The following is a 20,023-nucleotide window of genomic DNA, read 5'->3' on the forward strand; positions in this document are numbered from 1 at the left end:
GCTGGGATTAACATATGATCATCTGATTCTAACAGCTGGCCCCTACCAACATCACCTGATCTCACAAAACTCAAGATAATGCTGTTAGAGCAGTCAGCACAGTCCAACACACCCTCATCTGTGTGATGGGCCAACATAACTCAGCTAAAACAATGTCACCTTGAGCTTATACATCGCCAGTTTTCTGTAGAATAAAAACTTTCCACTCCAGCTGCCATGAACACCCCAAGTGGAAGGAGGAAGGAAGGGTTAATTTTGGAGAAGTGCAACAGAAGCCACTGGCCAGCACAACATGGGCTGAGCAGGCCAGAGCACATGCACATGCCACCCTTGTCTTTTTGGCAAGGAATGCTCAGCAGCACAGATCCCCCACCCACCAGCTCATTGCCATTGTCTGCTCCACTTGTGTGTCTGTGAGGCTGCAGCATGAAGTGGGCAAGAGAATCAATCCAGGTTAAAAATGACCATGCTTCTCCCTCCCTCTCTCCCAGTCTCCCAGTTTCAGAGGATTACTTTACACCCGGATCAGTTTCCTATTCCTGCTTGATGGCTGACACTGCAGAAGTGGTGATGACACATCTGAAGGGGTAGTGGGGATGCAGAGTGATCGAAGCAGGAGGCACCACTGAGTACCAAAGAGCTTTCTTAGGACTGATTACAGACCAAAGGGTGCACGTGCAAAGGAAATGGAAAGAAAGGAGAAAAATCAGAGAAGGGATGGTGTGTCATTCCTTGTGGAAGTAAAGAAGAATATAAGATTTATGGAAGGACAGGCCTGGCTTTTTTGCACTGCTCAGGGAGAAATTACTTTGGAGAGCTATTTAGTAAGTGAGGAAAACTGCACCTAAGGAATGCCTATCCCTGGCATCAGTTCCTCTTAAGACTCAAACATAGACCCAGATTTGGTTTGGGACTTCACTGAAATGAAGGACAACTGCAAATGGATTTACTCTGTATTTGCACGTTTCTCAGCACTGGGGTGCAGAACTGCTTGGATCGAGACAGGTGGTCTTAGGAGGAACTACTCTAAGAATAGACTTAACAAAAGGGTGCTGCTAATGGGAAGCAGTGTGGGAGGGTGCAGCAGCATCCTCTTCTGTCCTTGCTCAGGTAGTGCCCCTGTCTTAGTCCCAGTGGTCACCAGTTTTTTTCTGATGCCTCTAGAGCTCATGAAGCCAACATTTACACATGTTTAAAGTTCTGGCTATTTTTCATTCTTTTCCTAACCTACCAATGGCAATTGTTCCTGCTTTACACTGCACTTGTCCTAATTCCATACTCTGTAATCTCCCCATGCTAATGATCTCAAATGATAAGCTCTTCTGTTCCTCTTGTACTCATCTTCTTTCTTTCTGTTCCTTCCTTATTCCCATCTCCTTATTTTCTTATGCCCTTACTGATTAGCCCTTCCCCTCCTTCTCATTTCTATTCTGATGAGATTTTTCTGATTCAAGAACTGGATTTCTAAAGAAAACACAACCAAGCAGGAAAGCCCAAGATTAACAATTCTGCTACAAGTGTATTTTTCTGGGTAACAGCTATGAGCATGTACAAGAACTCTCATCATCACCTTGGTACATATTTCTCAGACAGAGAATTACCTTCCCCCCAGACTCAGCTCTTTTATCTTTTAAAAATGTTCCCTAGTGACAGAAGCTATATTACCCTATCAGTTTGTACAATTTCTAGCACATCTGATCACTCCTGCAACATAAATGCTGTATAATCATCAAAATAATACATAAAGGACTCATTGCCTGCAGTCTTAGGATGTCTGTGTACTACCTAAGCATCTCTCTGTGATCGTCCATCTACCTAGCTCTAAGGAGCTTGGAGGATCCTCCAGTGTGACAAGGTGCTCATACCCTCACATCTCACATGAGCAACAGTGATGTGACACAGGACACATAACATGTCCCTACAGACATGAGAACCAACATCTGCTGAACCTTTGTGCTATGCTTCAGTGTCAGCTGCCCTTCCTCCTCACGGTGGTGGGGAGCAGGACATAACTCCCGTGGAAGAAAAGCCTCCATCGGCCAGATGGTTCCATGAGACCCCATGAATGCAGCCATGGAACCTGGTGGACTGTAAAGGGAAAAATGAGATGGGAATAATGCAAAATCCACCTCTTAATGTGTGTTGACTGACATCCTTTATTTCTTTTTTAAATAATGCTCTGGTCCAGTGTTTCCCAGGGGAGATCTGGGGGGAATCACCATCTCCACATGGACTCGTGTAAGAAAGGAAGTAGCTGGTCCCTGATATTTATTGCTGTATATCAGCTTGGAAACCTTGGCTGAAACACTGCACAAAACCCCATTTCTCTGGGTTATTTTCATCCTCCATCTTTTTGTTCAATGAAGTACTTCAAGGAAAAAAGCTCCTCTGGGAGTTTGTTTCACTCAGGACAGGGAGCGCTGGAGCATAACTGGAGGTAAGATGGAAGTGCTATTGGACACAGGTTTATTCCTGTTCTTATTTTAGCTGAACCAGTTCATCCTTCCCAACAAACAGGTGATAAGGCACTGTGTTTATAGTGAGTATTCTGTACTACAGATTAGGTAACACTACTGACTCACTGCAGAGTTATTGGGCCACCTCATTCCTTCCTTTCTCAGGGCTATAGACTTCACCATGTACACACTGATGGGCTTTGCACACACTAATCAAGCCTCAGAGCTTTTCTGTTAGGCTAGGTGTAATTGTAGGCATTTTTCAGATAAAGGGACTGCAAAACAAATCTTTCTGCCAGAGACATCAAGCTGTTTTCTCTGATTTTTTTTTTCCTAGGGGTGCTTGAAACCTCATTCCAAAGAACCAGGCCCTCACAGGTTCATGCAGGAATTATCATTTACTATCTCCACGCCTAGGGCGTTCCTGGCCAAAACTTTGATACTTGCACTGGATAGTGGGCACCTAGATTCAAAACAAGTCAAAAATAAATGAGGTTTTAGTAATCCTGCTGTAGACAAGAGCTACACACCTAAAGGGCCCATTGTATTAACACCCACATGTCGGACTTCCTTTGACGGATTTGGAGAGTTATTCTTCATTTTGGTTTAACACAAGAGGCTTTTTATGGATGTACTGACCTATCCAGATGGTCAAGTCCATGATGGCTTTTATGGGACTTTCCCTGCACAACTGCTAAAACACCACAATCACAGAGTATGTGTCCTAGCATGAGGAAGAATACTGGATGGTCTCTTTCAGTGGACATGTCCCAGGCATCAGGTGCTTTTTTTCCCAGCCTATGTTCTCAGCTGAGCTGGATGCATAGGAGCCTCTGTCAGCCATGGTTTTTTATTTCCCCCATCATTAAGGTTGAAGGAACTTGCTTTCATATTATTTTACATCATCCCTAGTCACAACAGAGACCAGGGTGAATGAGCCAGGAAGTGGGATAAAAATCTATGCTACCCAAATGGTCTTTTAGTGCCCACACCAAATGCCCTCAGATGGTACCTTTTGAGATAACATCAAAACTTGGGTAAGATTTTTAGTCTAAATACAAAAAATTTGAAATCATGGAGAAAATACTTGTTCACTGATTTCAATCTTACCAGGATTTGGGGTTGCAATAGGGGGACTACCTGTTGTTCACTGAAGCCAATGGAAAGGACTGTAAATAACTTGAGCCTGTGGTTTGGCTTCTGGTCCCACTACTGCTTTGGAACTGGCTGTAGCAGTTGCTGTTTAGCCTGTCCCCATCAGCTGAGCAGTTGTGTCTCCCTGCAGCCTCCAGAGTTGCACCAGCACGACTGTTTCCATAACCATGCAGCAAACTGCCTTAGGAAATCGCCCAGCACAGGGATGTTCCCCGGCACAGCTCACTGCCTGGCTGCACAAACAGCTGTGCCAGCCCCACAGACAGGTGGCACAGGGTCCAGGGCAAGGAAGGAGAAACAGCTGCTCAACACTGCTGCAAAATGTCCCCCTGGAAGATGCTTCCGGGTTGGTGATGTAAAGGGACTGAGCTACATCAGCAGGTGCTGTCAAGAGGGTCTTTCCTTGAGCCATTTCACTTGTGCTGGCTCTAGCATTTGGAGGCTTCACCAGAGTAACTGAGCTCACTAACCTGGCAGAAGCTAGGTAGGCTGGGTAAAAAAGAGGCTAGTTTTCTACCAGGCTGTTAGATGGTTTAGTTGCCTTGTATGATGTCACCCTCAGTGATCAGATAGATCCTTGATGCTTGTCACACAAGGACACACTCTTGTATCCATGGTTATCCTTATGCTTGATGAAAACATTCCATGTTTACAATGGAAATACCAGAGAGCACAAGTCAAGAATGTGGTGACTAATTATATTCCTTCAGCATTACTATACTGGTATTTTGTTTATTGAGCTCTTCCATTCTAGCTCAAGATTCAGCACACAGGCTCATTCCCTGGCCTTTTCCAGGACATCTGTCTCATGCAGGACATCTGCAGAGATGGCTTTTTACATCCTCCACTTGTTAATCCAAAGCTTTTATTGAGATGGACATATCCATCACATGCAATATGCCCAGCAGTTTCACTTTTATATCATTCAAAAGCAGAGTAATCAGAAGTGTGTTTTTTAACTAGTCTTTCCCTTTAAATTCCAAGTTTGAGCCTGAAAAAAAATTTACAGCTGTATTATATAAACTAATGAAAAACAATGTTTAAAATGAAAGTGCTGGCACAACTTTATGGAGAACAGCAGTGGAAATGGCCATGTGGTAACAAACAGGCTACCTGATATGGTTTATTGTTTAACTCCTTGCTTACATTTAGAAACTTAAGCTTATGTTCTCAAATGCCTGAGTCCTCTGAGACACGTACATGTGTTGGGCTAATCACCAAACCCACGCCCAGGTTTCCCTGTGAGCACATAGCCTAGGAGCAGATCAGTGAGTAAGGAGCCTTCTCAAACAGGGACTGCCTGTATTTATTTCCATGTGCAGCACAGCACAGACCTCACCATAAACAAAGCCTCAGTTTCTAAGGTAAACAAGAAAAAATTCTGATTTTTAAAAAAGGGCAAGAAAATGTCTGAACATTAGCAAGTGTTCCTTCTTGCAACAATCCACAAAGAAAACAAAAGAGAGTGAGAGATTTTATGTTACTGCAGTGTTGCCTTTCTTGTGCACAGCCATGATGGTTTCTTAGCCTGTGATCATAACGGCATGATGAGATATTTATAACATGCTAGGAAAAATGTTTCCTTTTTAAAGCCCATCACAGTAGCATAATAACAAGCCTTGAAATCTGTCTTTCCTATATCCCCAAATCACTCAGTGGAAATTATTTTTATGTGCTGACTGTCGGTGTGCATATTAAAGCCATTTCTAAGGAAAAGCTGTAAAACATACACCCGTATGCTGCTCCCTGCACACATGACTGCACAACCAGATTAGGCCACATGGCAGTAAAAGTGCCCCAGCCTGGTCCAACAAGGGCTCCTGCAATTGTTACTACAATTACTACAAGGGAAGCCATGCTGGTACCAGAGCAAGGGTGGGAACAACTCGAGTGCAGATAAGCCTTTACAGTAAATCAGCCATAACATGGTTTGGCTCCACGCCCAAGTAATAACTAACCAGTTTTATGTTAATTATTTTCTATCCTTCTACGTATAGCAATAGTTACAAGCTTTGCTAAGCATAAATGACTGCAGTGCGTAGTTGGCTTTCATAAAGTCTCTACTTTTTTGACATACTGTATCACTTTCTAACTGCCAGTTGTGAATTATTCCAGTTTTTCCTTTTGCTCTGGCTTCTTTCTTTCAGCCTTTCATGAAGTAATAGAGGCAGTCATACATTTGGATATTTCATTTTGTAGTTCCTGTGCATGTTATATGGTAACACACTGACTGCAAAACAGTCATTCTCTCTTGAGCATCCCAGTAAATCTGCTTCAGTCAGAATATGTTCCCATATCTGGAACATAACCAACAAGAAGCTGGGTTGCAAAACCACAGAGCCCCTCTCTATCCTTCTCTATCCATCTTGATCACAAGTCTCCAGTCCCCAAATCACAACGCTACACTCCATTGGGGAAGCCAACCCAGATCTTTGTGGGAGTGATTGAAAAACTGGTCCAGCTTTGGTCCAGCAAATTATTTACCCACAGGGTTATTTTTTTGAGCTGATAGACCAAAAGGCCAGGGCACTGACAGGGGCAGAGACAAATGTCAGAGAAGCAAATACCTGCAGTTATCAGTGCCTTGATGATTTCTTTAGTGGAGTTGTGGTCTGAGGCCTGTTTCCAGTACAGAAAGATCACAGTAGGAACCCACTGGCTATGACGTATGCTCACTCCCACACAATTCCACCAAGGGACTCTCTGTCCCCTACAAAATCTCAAACACAAAAGTCCTTTATGGGGACCTAAGACCAATGTGCCTGTGGAAGTGCTGCTCTAGGTTTTACCAGTGTGGCCTCTACCAGTAAGATTTTGGATTCTTCATCATGACTTGTCTGTTCCTGCAGGGCTGGTGTACATCTGGAAGGGTTGTGTAGTTCTACACTGCAGGTATGCCAGTCACCCCTGCAAGTAAGTGGGACAAACCAGTAGACAGCTTTGGCCAGAAGTACAATATCACTGACATGACCTTTGGGTCACTGTATGTTTTTTGTGGATGAAGGAAAAATGCAACTGAATCCCCAAAATGTACTCCTCCTAATAGTGGATATATACCATGCACAGGGGTGGATGGCTAACAAAAAACCAAGATAGAAGAGAATTAGGCCAAGGGACGTAAGTATTATTAAATGTGCAGCTTCCCCTGGGAGGTAATTTGTGCAGCCATTAAATAAAGCAAACACTATTGGAATGTCACAAAGAAATGACAGGAGGAACAATTCTCCCTTACCTGAGTAGAATACACATTCCTTCAATGATATCCTTGCTAAAGTACAGGGAGATTGAAAAAAAAAAAATCAAGTGTTAATTAAAATGAAATGTTATAAATGGAAGGCAAAGGCATCACAAAGTTTCCTCCAGATTACTCCAGAAAGCGCTGCTCTTGATAATGAGGGCAGAGCTCATTGTGAAAAAATTAAGTTGGGAAATTCGGAGGACAGAAAAATTGAATGGAAAAGGCTTCCAATCAGGCTGACAGCTTGCTTAATAAAGTTATCTGCTAACAAATATTATCACATATGTGGGCCCAGCTGGGCGTTGAAGAGTTTGGACTGTGGAGTGATGGTTGACAACTTTGCTGCTGCCACAATGTACCTGTTTCCCTGTGAGCCCGGGTTCCCTATTAACAGCAAACACTGCTGTAGTATTAGAACACCAGAAAAATGGAACAGAACAGGATTTTGGAGAAATTGTTCTACAATAAACTTTGGTTGTTTCTCTTTGGAGAAACATGGAGCAGTTGTGAATGTCCCAACTTCTTACAAGTTTCAATGACAGAGCAGCTCTCAGACAATGAAAATGAATCCCCTGGTGCACAAATAGTAGATGATCACTGAGGCACACCGAATACACTTGAAAAATTGCTGTGTCCTGACCCCACCAGTCACTTTGTCATGAACTTTAACAAATACATACCAGAGCCTTTCAGCAAACTACATCACAAGAAATAGGACAGAGAGTTTAACACATGTTGTGCTGCAGAAAGGGCAGTGCCAAGATCCAGAACTTGTATTACCCTACAAATGAAGACCTTGTAAAAAAAAAAGTAAAATAGGAAGAGTGTTTGGAAAGTGCCCGGCTCTTGCAGCCCTCATTTTTCTGAATGTTTTTATTTGCTTTATTCTATTTACAGCCTCTAGTTCTCAAGTGTGTCCAATAATGTTTCACCTTAGAGCTTCCTAGCTCTCAAATGCTGGAGTCAGGCACTGGCTGCTGCCCAGCTGGCCTCTGCCCTAGTTAGACTCAGTAACTCAGCAAGGGCTGTAGTATCAGTCCTTTCCAGGGCTAAACCGTGCCATCGACTTTTGATCATTAAAGGAAATGAACTTGGGATGACATAAAAAAAAGTAAATACGACTTGTGTACAAGGACATTAAGATTGCAAAGCAGCAGCCTCGAAGGCTGGAAGACGCAGAGTGCAGAGCCGCTGTTTCAGTGATGTTCTTTGGCAGGAGTTTAAATGACAGCAAGAGGTGTGAGGCAATGAAGAATAAAATCCTGAGTATTCAGCTTTCAAGGAAATTTGCAAAAAACACTGTCTCAACAGCCAAGATTAACACATGTCTTTCGAGAAAGAATTTACTTTTTTATGAGAAAGTAATCATCCCCTGCACTGCTGAGCTAATAATGTATAAAATAAGCCTGACAAGTCCCAAGTCCTACAGTGACACTAGACAACAGACAAGAAAAAAGGGACTCCAAACAAGCTACTGGTGACCAGAAAACAACTCGAAGCAGATCACTAGCAATAAATTGTAACATGACATTGAAGCTGGGCTCATCTTACAAAGAGCAAAGAGTAAAGAGAGAATTGCTAAGGGCAGATGGCAGTGCCTTTCCTGGTGATATAAACACAGATGAATGCATATCACTTCTGAGTACTGTATATGGCTCTGCCTATCTCAACAGCATAAATAACTGGAAAGAACTTTAACACATTTCTAGGGATTGAGTTCTAATTGTTCTGTGGTATACAACCATTGGTTGCACCTAATTGTATTTAAGCTATGGCTTCAAATATTCCACATTACAGAAATTATGAAGTTCAACGGCAAGTGTTTTACTGCCAATATCTGAATTTCATGTTATCCTGCAGTAGCTGGTGGCAAAACAAACCTACTGCAGCGTAACAGGAGGTTACGTCCTTTACACAGTTATATTTAATCTCTCCTGATGCTTATCTGAGTTGTACCCAAGTACAAGGAAAAACAGACTCTGCATTCAAATTCTTGTAAGTACAAAGAGTAATGGCAGCAGCCATAAGCATAATGCATAACTCTTGCATCTGCCTGTCCAAGGAACTAAGGATTTTTTTGTTTTACAGGTAGTTTATCCTTTGTTCAAATATTTTCCACAAAAGCTGTGTGGGAAAATACGTGAAAATCAGGAAATTTGCCTCTTTATATGAAGTACTGGGAGAAGTGTGGGTTTGAGCATACTGAACATATGATCACAAGCAAAAAAATTAACAAACTAAAAACTACAATGTATATTTTTTTCTCTTATATAACTTCCTTAAAATTCCTTTTGGGATATCTGTATCAGTAAGATCTAAAAAAAAATTCAGACTGTAGAGTGACTTGCCAAAAAAATATGTCCACACCATTACGTATTCATTTTTCTATACTATTTATGGGTACATTTGTTTGTAAACCTTTTAAAATGTTCTTTCCACTTCTTGAGATTTACTTACACCATTTCATACTTCTGTTGCACAAAGCTGACATATCCAGATGGCAAATATAAACATCAAGAGATGGACTGCCACTCAAAGACATGTGGGAAGCATTTGCCAAAGCTAAATATGGTCTTAAAAGAATTTCAATATTAGTGTAAAAGTTCTTCTGAACATGCCATTAATAGTTGTGCAATAGATCTAGCTGACACATTGGAGGTGGTGAGCTGCACTCAAATACTTTGCTACCCACAAAACGGCACTTACTTCACAATTGTTCCATACTCAGGAAATAATACAGTAAATCAAAGTAACAAATTACACAAACTATGCTATAAAAAGCATCACACACTAAGTAGTATGCAAGAAACATGTACATGTGCACGGTGAAGGAAGAGCCTACAGGATTCAGCTTTTGTGCTGAATAAATATTTGAGAGTTTTACAGTTCTTCAGCATTTTTTTTTATGTAATCAGATAACTGCAACTACAAATTCAACCTGAGGACTGACATTTTTACGTTACAGTGGCATCTTTGTTGCTGCAAACAGTAATATATATACAACAAATCAGTTCAGAGGGAAAATGCTTTCCATCATACTTGGCTTTGCCTTGTGATCAGAATGAGAAACTATGTGCATCAAGGGTTTTTTTACAAGCAGTACTAGCCTTCTTTACATATTGGCAGGGGTGGGAGGGGATCTGCTACAATCCATTACACATTTTGTCTTGGCTGTAATAAGAGAAGGCGTTCATTGGGCGCTGGGCAATTCAAAGAGCCAAGGACAAAAGAAAGAATTCACTCCTAGTGGACAATCAGTTCAAACTTTGACACACTTTCCAAGCAGAAAATGTATTATAAGTAAAATATTTTTACAATGTTTTCTCAGAGAAGTACAGAAAATTTACTCATCCCTTACACCAGCCAGAACAGAGACAGATCTTTATGGTGACTGGTCCTTGCCTCTGACACCACCTCTGCAGGTTATATGGTTGCATATAGAATCACACTTTTTTTGGAGACTTGACTGCATGCAAACTCTCAGTGGAACGCTGAGACTACCCATGAAGACAATGCCTTCAGGCATTTTGGTCCAAGTCTAAATACAGGCACTGTTAAGGTGTTTTTTATCCCAAACATAACCTATGATTGGTTGCCAGCATGGAAGAAATTGGATTTCTTTTTATTCCTAAATCATGGTGAAAGCAAATGGATTTTGAAGGTGTGTAATGTCAGCTGATGGGTCTATATTGGGCAGATCTGCATGACTCTGTTCTGCAAAGGAGATCTGTGGTACCAGTAAGCCCTAGTAACTGCACTGCTGGTGTAGTCGTGGCCTCTCTGCCATGCCCATCTATGCTGCAAGACTAAATTAGGGACAACCATCATGAGTTATACAAGCCCACAATGCCATGCTACAATTGCTATGTGTTAATTTGTTCCCTCAGCTGATTGTTTTCTGGAAAAAAACACTGAATTCACTAGTGTAGCTGCCACACAGAGCATCCTCTAATTACAAAGCACAGAGGAATTGCAGGTGCTGATAAGTTCATGGAATGTGAGCCTTTGAGAACACTCCAAACGTAGTTGCATGAGAGATTGGCTCCAGCAACCACGTGGGTAGAAGTTCCTGCCCTGTGACCTCCAGCTACTCACTCCTGGTGTTACACCACAGCTCATCACCTCTGCTGTTGAGTCAGAAGTTATGTACCTCGAGCCACAGCCCAGTTTATAGTCTAGCTCTACAGAGACTGATTTCACAGACCCACCTCAAGAGGTGATGAATTTCAGCACAAAGGCAGAAGCAGTCAGCCAGGCCTGGAGCATGGCAGGCACTGTTTCAAAGAGCTTCACTACCAAAGGTCAGTGTATTGGGGAGACTTCTCCTGCAGGTTCATGATTCAGTTAAACCAGACTTAACAGCTGAAAGAAGTCCCACTCCACTCCCTCTCCTACCTATCAGTCATGCTTTCTGCAAGCTCTTAGCTAGGGGTGTACATCAAGCCACAAATAATCCAGAGCAGAAAGCTAAACTGATCTATAACTCAATGTTTTCTGCTGTCTGAACCCTCTGATCTGACTGCCTGTGGCTCCAAAGAGCACCGAGACAGCACAAGGGATGTGTCAGAAACACAGAAAGAGAAGCAGGTGGGGAAGGGCTTTCAAAGGCAGCTTGGCATTATGTTGGCTTAGTCAGGTTTGGCCATTATTGAATCCTATCTCCTCGATGAGGTGCCATCCAGACTACCCACAAATTACACAAGTCACCTTACAACACCCCTGCGAAAGCTGGGATACCTCAGCACAGGAAATATTCATGTGGTCACTCCCTTCTGCTTGTCATGTTCAAGGGGTTTCTTATTGAGCAATGCAACCAGCTTCCTCTTTTGGTACCTCTGAATAAGTTTTCTTTTGGGATTTTGGGACTGCACTGTTATTTCAGAATTATTTTGTGAAGGAAGATGAATTTAGATTCACATTATTTTCAAGAAATTATTTCAGTTTCAGTATATCCTACCCACTACAGTTGCAGAGCCTTCAATGAGCACAGCACAGAGTAAATGATGGCAGCAGTGATAATGAGTGCATATGGGAATCCCAGGAAAACTTTAATCATCATCATTAATGTTTTATTTTCTGCAGTGCAACTCCTACTCCGATGTACTACAATTTGCTGTGGCAGACTGCAATGCCCAGTGCTGATAAATATGAAGAGTAGGAAAGCCATGAGGAAGAAAGTGATCACTAAGCTGGAACTGCCATGGTTGTTTACTGTTTTGATTTTTAAAATTATTTTATTTTGCTGTATGAGTGTCTTTCAAGTCAGGTATGATTCTGAAGGAGAAGAAAGACAGACTCAAGCATGTAGACAGATGGTATCTAGTTTTCCTGGTTCCTGGCTTTGATGCTCATTTATAGGTTTGTGTCCTCACAAACCATGTTGCAACTTCTGGTTTTAGTACTGTTTTTCCCAATTTACTATCTTATTCAAATGAACGTTAAAGGAAAGTAATAAAAACCACCAGGCTGCAATACCAACGAATTTTGGTAAATGCGGTGGAGTGTTTTCTTATTGCAGCTTGACATTCAGTAAGAAACACAAACTTTAAGAAGGGACCATTTGGAAAAGGATCATGAAGCTAAATTTGTGAAAACACTATAGGAGGGAACTTCTAAAGTATATGAAGTCATGATGCCAATGGTACACAATCTAAGCGATGACTTCCTAGCTGAAGATGTATTTTATACAGGAAAGTTAAAGTTACAGTGAAAGCTAACAATATTAAGTTCTTTATAAAGTGGTTCATTAAAAGAGGTTTCTTTCTTGGACAAATTGCCTTAGAAATGTTGGCCTTAGGGGTCCTGTTGTCCTTGCTAAAATAGCATAGTGCCAATAGAACTACTTTATACTGTTTAAAATCAATTTTGCAATCAAGAATTCTGTTTATAAGCTCTTTGAACTCAATTTCACTGAAAAGTTAACCTGAGTTGTAAGTTATTCCAAGTATAACTGGAATCTTTTCTACACAAAAAATATGAAACCCAAGCCTGCAGTTGCTTTTGATTTGAGGTAGCCAGTTTAACAGGAGGATAAAGGCTGATACTATAGTGTGTGTCTTGTTGGCTACTCTGTACTATGAGGACATTTTTCCATCACTTGAATGATATTATTCTTCCAATGCCTTTCCATTCCTCCTTCCTTATTGCCAGAGGCCTCCTGCTCATGCCTGCAACAGAATGAGGAGCACCACCAGCTTGTGGTACTGCTAAGAACCTTTAAGGCTGGCAGCAATCCTGGGGCATGGTTTTATGGTGTGAAGTGTTCTTAAGGGTAGAACCGACTTTCAGTGTTCCCATTTCAGCATCATTCCTCAGTCCTGCCCTCCTCTGCCCCTGCACTGCTCATTTCTGCTGATGCAGTATTTTTGAGAGTCCTGAAAAGATACATTTCCAAGGAACAGCTCAGTGGCTCCTAGTGTGGCACAACACACCTCTCCAGCACAACGATGGGGGCTGCAACACGGGCATGGCAGTTGGCATTCACAGTCATAAAACTTAAAACAACATTTTTACAAAGCAGGTGACATTGTGAAGCTGTGACAACTGCAGGAGACACAAGTGAAGGTATAATGACATGCTGCAGGGGCAGAGGCTCCAAATGTCCCTTCTTAAACCAGCAAGAGACTTGAGGCAGCTACTGCAAGAGCACATAGAACGCTTCTAAATCCCCCCAAAATGCAGCCAGCAATCAGGGAGTCATTGGGGAGGGCTAATTGGAATTTTCCTGACAAAAATCCTCACTCGAATCCCCATGACTCATTCCTTTGAAATACAGTCACATCTCTCAGCAAAAAGGATGTAACGCAGGAATCAAAATGTCCAGTGGCAATCATAGTTGTCTTGTAGCGGGCAGTGTAGGGAAGAGGAAACACAGAGTGAGGTAGGAAAGTTATTGCTATTTGGCTCTAAAGTGTAGAAAAACTTTCTTCATAATTGGCAGGAATTTTGGATTGCTGCTCTTAGTTTAAGAGATGCTATGCAGAAGAAAGGGGGTGGAATTATTCCAAAGTGTTGAATGTTTTCAAAGGTAGAAGAGCCCATTTATCTAAAACAGTGGGAGTCCAAAAAGAACAATTCATACCATGCAAAAAAGCAGTGGGTTCTGTAAGGATTTACCTGTAAATCTTCATTCCAGAGGTCTCCACTCAATCTGAGCACAGCTCTCCAACCCCAAGGATGAAGGCAAAGCTCTCACTGAGATGGCTTCTCCTTCTTACTTCCACACTGCTCAGTTTTCCTGCTGCAGGGGCAACTCAGTCTGCTCCTCTGCAGCTACAAAACTGCTGCAAATCCAAGTCTTGCTGTAAAGGAAAATTAAAATTCAGGTTAACTGTGTGCTTCTGAGTCCGCTCAAAACTAAAAGAAACGCTTCTTCAGATACATCAACAACAAGCAGAAAGAGAAAGAAAATACCGTCCCACTGATAAGAGAGGTGAATTTGTCACTGACAATGCTGAAAAGGCAAAGGTTCTCAACACTTCCTTCACCTCTGTCTGCACCAGCAGTGGTGGGGCCCCTGCTATGGGGATAAAAAATCTATGCTGATGCATCCACAAGGGCATCACCAGTAGAGATCAAGAAGTCATTGTCCCACTCTGCTCAGTGCTTATCAGCCCACACTGGAATTCTGTGCTCAGTTTTGGTCCCTGCTGCGCAAAAAACTCGTGAAGAGGCTGGAGAAGGTCCACAGAAGAGCCACAAAGATGTTCAAATGACTGGGAAGCCTGAGAAGGGCAAAGGCTGAGAGAACTGGGTTTGTTCAGCCTTGAGAAAAGAAGGCTTAGGGGAGGCCTCCTCACCATGTTCCACTATTTGATGGGTGGCTCCAGACAAGATGGATACCCTCTTTTTACAAGGAGTCACACAAAAAAGACAGGGGGTATTGGGTAAAAGTAACTCCTGAGGAAGTTACAACTACTTACACAAGGAAAACTTTTCACAATGAGAACAATCAGCCATTGGAATAATCTCCCCAGGGAGATGGTGGATTCTCCAATACTGTACACTCCTGAGATTTGGCTGCCAGTATGCTGGGCCATCTTGCCTAGATTGTCATTTTACCAAGAAAGGTTGAATGAAATGTTCCTTGAGGTCAGTTCTTTCCAACCTGTATCCTATGACTCTACAGTTTAAAAGCATGGTCAGTTTATGTGTATGCTCCTGGCTGTGAACTGTGGTGGTTCAGCAGGACTTTGAAGAGAGGAAAACTAATGATGCAGGAATGTTCTCCACATCTCTTATTGTGAGCCAAACACTTTTTTTATACAAAAGTCTTGAGAACCCTACACCAGGAGGAGGTGAAGTGACATGACCTGTGATACTTACTCTAAATTATGCATGTATAACAGCACCCAAGGATATCGTGAAATCTATTATGACAAACATATGCTGAAAGGTTTGCAACATAAAGGGCTAGTTTTCATTATCCATTGAAGGTGAATTTAGCCCTAAACAAAATATACAGGAAAACACAGTTGTTAATGTGATGGGAATTATTACAGTGTAATAATAAATGTGTGTTGTTTGTTGACTTTGCTATTGGGAAATTCACTATCTACATATGTAGGCTTGATTTTAAAAAGAGAAAATCAGGCTAACCTAACAGATGGTTGGAAGATATAATATGCAGATAGAGGAACAAAAACCCCCAAACCCCTCAAAATAAGCCACTTCTTCACACTCTGACCAGCAGGCTGAGGAAGGCGATTCTGCCCCTTTACTCAACTCTTGTGAAATCCTGCCTAGAGTACAGCTCTAGGTGCCCCCAAAACAAGAAAGATGTAGACCTGTTGAAGCAAGTCCAGAGTCGGGTCATAAACATGACTGGAGGGCTGAAGTACCTCTCCTGTGAGGACAGGCTGGGAGAGTTGCCTTCCAGTACCTCAAGGGGACCTAAAAGAAGGCTGGAGAGGGACTTTTGACCAGTGTGTGCAGTGACAGGACAAGGGGAAATGCCTTTAAATTGAAAGAATGTAGGTTTAGATTGGATACTTGGAAGAAATTCTTTACTGTGAGTGTAGTGAGGCACTGGCACAGGTTGCCCAGAGAAGTTGTGGATGTCCCATCCCTGAAAGCATTCAAGGCTAGATTGCATGGAACTCTGAGCAACCAGGTCTAGTGGAAGGTGCTCCTGCCCACAGTACAGGGGTTGGCACTACATGATCTTTAACGTCCATTCCAACCCAAACCTGTTGGGAAGGTAGAATTAGAAAGAAATTATAAGTATGACTTTGTAGCCAGAAAGGCTAAGGAAGAAATACAAATGATAGCACGGTTTGAATAATTCAAAGAAACCGGGCTGGTATGCCAGAACACATTCTTTCCTGCAATAAAACCAAGCTGAGACCCCTCATCCCAGCCTTATAAGGAAAGGTCTGAAGGACCCTGAGATAACTAAAAATATGCAAAAATAGCGATTTCTATAGGTTGTACACAAATGTTACTATATTAGTATACTTAGAAAGATTGGTTAGTAAAGGAATAGAATATTCAAAGGTATAGGTTATATAAGTAGTGGTATAGAAGAGCTCGCTCTCTCTCTCGCGCTCTCTCTTTTCCGGCTCTTGCCCTCTCTCTCTCTCTCTTGCCCTCTCTCGCTCTCTTGCGCTCTCTCTCTTGCCCTCTCTTGCTCTCTCTCTCTTGCTCTCGCTCTCTCGCTCTCTCTCTCTCTCTCTCTACCTCTCTACCCCACGCCCTGAAATAAACTTCTAACACTTAACTCGATTATAGAGGTCTTTGCCGTGTCTCTGACCGTCCCCAGAAAGCGTCTCCTACACAAACCATTACATTATTCTATGAAATATGATATGTTTGGATATTTAGAAGTTACTAGAGAGAGAAAAAAAAAAAAAAAAAAGAAGAAGAAAAGGACCAGAAGCTGATCAAAAGGACTACTTGAGGTAAAACAGAAAGGAGCACGTGCAGTGGAATCAGTCATGAACTATTATTTTTAAAGAGAAGAAGAAAAGGTGTTTCAAGAAGCTAGACCTATCTGTCTTGCTCTAAAGGGCTAACAAGTCTTAAGAAAAATGGATATGAAGATTGTTGGGTTTTAAATCTTTTACTAATCTCTCTCACAGGGAAAAAGGGCCAAGATTAAATATCATACTGAGTACCTACCACAAGTGAACATCATAGTAGCCTGCAGGATTAGATTAAGAAAGAAAACCGAGGAATTCACAATGAGATAATACAACAACAAAAAAAAGTGAGCTGTGGTCAGAGAGCAAAAGAAGGAAATGTGACCACATCTGTAATGACTGTAGCTGCCCCAAGAGGTTTCTTACCTGTAAGCTGATCATGCTTCTGCGAGGAGCAAATTCAGGGCCTAAGTTGCACTAACAGCACAGTTCAGACTCAAAACAAGAAGCAGCTATCAGATCTCAGGTGGCTTCTGGTCTTCATTTTTCTTTTTAAGTAACAGTCATCTTTTTCTAATGGCTTAATGTCAAAAGTATGCTTGAAGGAGGTATTTCAATGTGGAAAGTTGGCAGCCCTGCCCAGGTTCCATTGATTCAGTGGAACTGGCTGTAGTCCTTGTGGGACAAGTGCTCCCTTAATTTTAGACAAGTCTACTTCAAATATAATTAGACAGGAGGCTTTTTTTTCTCTTTTTTCCCTACGTGCTGAGTGAGACGCATTACTTGTAATCATTATATACTAGTTTATTGATCGTGGCTTTTCAGTATTCACTGTAGATAGGCTTGTTTTAACAGAACTCTCAAGAGACATGTCTGGTTAACAAACAATTACCAATTGAAGGTATAGAAACAAGCACAGGGATTTTGTCAGGACATCCAGAAATGTGCAGGGTATTTTGACAAAAGGTGAAAGGGCTTTTCTCTTCAATCTGGTATTTTTTAAGGGATGTTCCTAAAGTCCATTTAATGACATTTTAGGAGTCGTTCAATATATTCTTTTCATCTCAGCTTCCTATATTTCAATATTTGAAAAGATTGAACAAATGGAAATTATTCTCAGGAACTGCCTATATGGAAAACCTATGAGAGCCCACACAATGGCTCATTACTTATAATACAGGTTACCATTAAAATGTATTCCAGTTATTAGGAAAGCTGGAAGTGAGTCAATGATTTGAATAAACAAACACTTGGTTGCCCCACAGTTTAGTGCATCCCTGAGACGTCTGTAGGCTCCTTTCCCACGCCTCCTGTCTCACTCCTAAACTAGCAGAGGCTGTTGTGCAAGGCAACCTGGCAGCTCCTAATGAACAGGTAGCTCAATGCACTCCTCAGAAGCAATTCCTGCACACTGTCCACTTCTGTACGTTCGCTGCAGGGACAGGGCATCAACTGCATCCTGTGTGTATCAGAGGAGGAAGAAGAGGTTTTGCATCTTGGGGAAAGAGAAGGATCAGCTTACTAGGCCAAAGGAATGTTACTGTGGTGCCTCCAAAGGGGCCCTGTGTTCTGGTTGCTTGGGCAAGCTGAAATACAGCAGATCGGTGTGTCAGATACTAGAAGGAGGTGAGAAGACAGAAGAAGGTGCCAGCTTTTTGCCTTCCCCAAAAGATTGGAGAGGAGTTTTTGTGTCTAAAAGTTAAAAGAAACAGTGAAAACTTCAGCAAAACAAAGTAACTCAGCCTCACAACTGACAGAGTAGTTTCCAGCCTTGTTAGGAAGCAGTAGCCCTACATGCAAATTCTTAGGTAATTGAATGAGGATAAACAGAAACAATACATGAAAGAAACAAATCCCAAACATCCATTGGGACAAAGTATGCATATTTCAATTCCTTAAGAGTCAAAGTCTGTATTTTCTAGAACAACTAATGTTTCCTGTTTCCATTAAGGTCTCAGACTGGGCATCTCAAACCATGTAAAGCTGTTGGCCAACAGGTTTATATTTACCCTGGGAGTCAAGGTGAGATTCATGACACTGTTGCTTATTAAAGCTCTTGTTTTAATGTGCTTGGCTTTTGCAAGTTATGACACAGTAAATACATTTGTGTCACTTAGCAACCTCAGTTGTTTTTAAAGGAATGTCTTTTGTTCTTGGAAATATATTATAAATGCAGATTACAAAACAATTATTGGGGAATCTAAACTTGTCTTATTTGGATGGTGTTCTGGCCTCTCCCCATTCTGCATTTGAAGTGTGCACAGGAAATTAATTTACTTTGCACAAACATCCTTCATTGACACTAGTGTTATGAAGAGAAGCTCTGCATATTTAACAAATATGACAGAAGTTTCTGTTGAAAATAAAGGATGTGAGAAACGCCTGGAGAAAGGACTGGAAAGGAACTCCTAGTCACTGGGTTCACCCAGTTCAAAGCTGTCTTACTGTTTTGTAAACAACACTATAAATACTTTAACACTGTGATGCAACACTACACAGTCTCTATCATGAATTTATCAACCTGATTCATTTCTACACATGCCAAAGTCTGAGATCACAGATCATGCAGCTCCAACAAAAGGGCTTGAAATATAAACACCTGCATAAATGAAGTAATATTTATAATTTTCACATTGACGTGGTTACAGGGTCTCCATAACAGATTAGAACACGTGCATGATCCTGAACACAGACATGTAGTCAAAGGACTGAGATTACCGGATTGCAGACTTCAAAGGATTTAAAGGTTTTCTTTGTCTTTAATAGGTTTAAAGCTCAGAAATCACATCCAGTTGTCCATGTTGTCAGGATCAGTACAAAAGGTAAAATATATAAGTTAACCTTTATATTCTGAAATTAAAATGTATCCACAGGAAACACAATAAAATTATGTCCTTTTTTCAGATGGACACATAATTAATATAATTAGTACTTGTTTATGCAACTCAGATTTTGTCCTCTGCTAGGAATATCTGAAAGACAAGTATTACTAAAAGTATCTTAAAGACTTTTTTAAACATTTGAACAGATAAAGTGAGAGTGCAAGTGAACAATAATCATAAAAAGCCACTGTTCTCAACCGTAATGTCTCACTAATAGAATTACTTAGATGACAGGTTGCCATGAGAATTTTGGCAATCCCAGTAGAGAAGCAGACCATACACAGAAATACATCTGGAAAATCAAAAAGAAGAATAGCATCAATGGTCATTATTAAATTTCTGCTCAGAAAAACACTGTCAGAGGTCAGAAAATTTTTCTCAACAGTTTTGCAACTCCTTTTATGCTTTTACTTTAGGAAGAACCTCCCCCTA

General features: G+C 41.4%; 1 protein-coding gene and 1 long non-coding RNA gene across 5 annotated transcripts in view; one reads left to right on the forward strand and one right to left on the reverse strand.

Annotated features, from left to right (window-relative positions):
- Positions 1-20,023, reverse strand: part of DPY19L4 (dpy-19 like 4) — a 98,032-nt gene that overhangs the window by 75,073 nt on the left and 2,936 nt on the right. For all 4 annotated transcript variants that reach the window (XM_086882709.1, XM_086882670.1, XM_086882681.1 and 1 more), the window contains one exon: positions 13,966-14,150. The gene's annotated coding sequence lies outside the window, so the exon portion shown is untranslated. The remainder of the gene's footprint in view (positions 1-13,965; positions 14,151-20,023) is intronic.
- On the forward strand, positions 6,341-18,732 carry LOC111924533 (uncharacterized). Its single transcript, XR_002861695.2, has 3 exons — positions 6,341-6,375; positions 6,461-6,503; positions 18,661-18,732. It is a non-coding gene; the product is annotated as an uncharacterized LOC111924533 (long non-coding RNA).

The sequence above is a fragment of the Cyanistes caeruleus genome, chromosome 1 (assembly GCF_971803275.1).
Source record: "Cyanistes caeruleus chromosome 1, bCyaCae1.hap1.1, whole genome shotgun sequence".
Lineage (NCBI taxonomy): Eukaryota > Metazoa > Chordata > Aves > Passeriformes > Paridae > Cyanistes > Cyanistes caeruleus.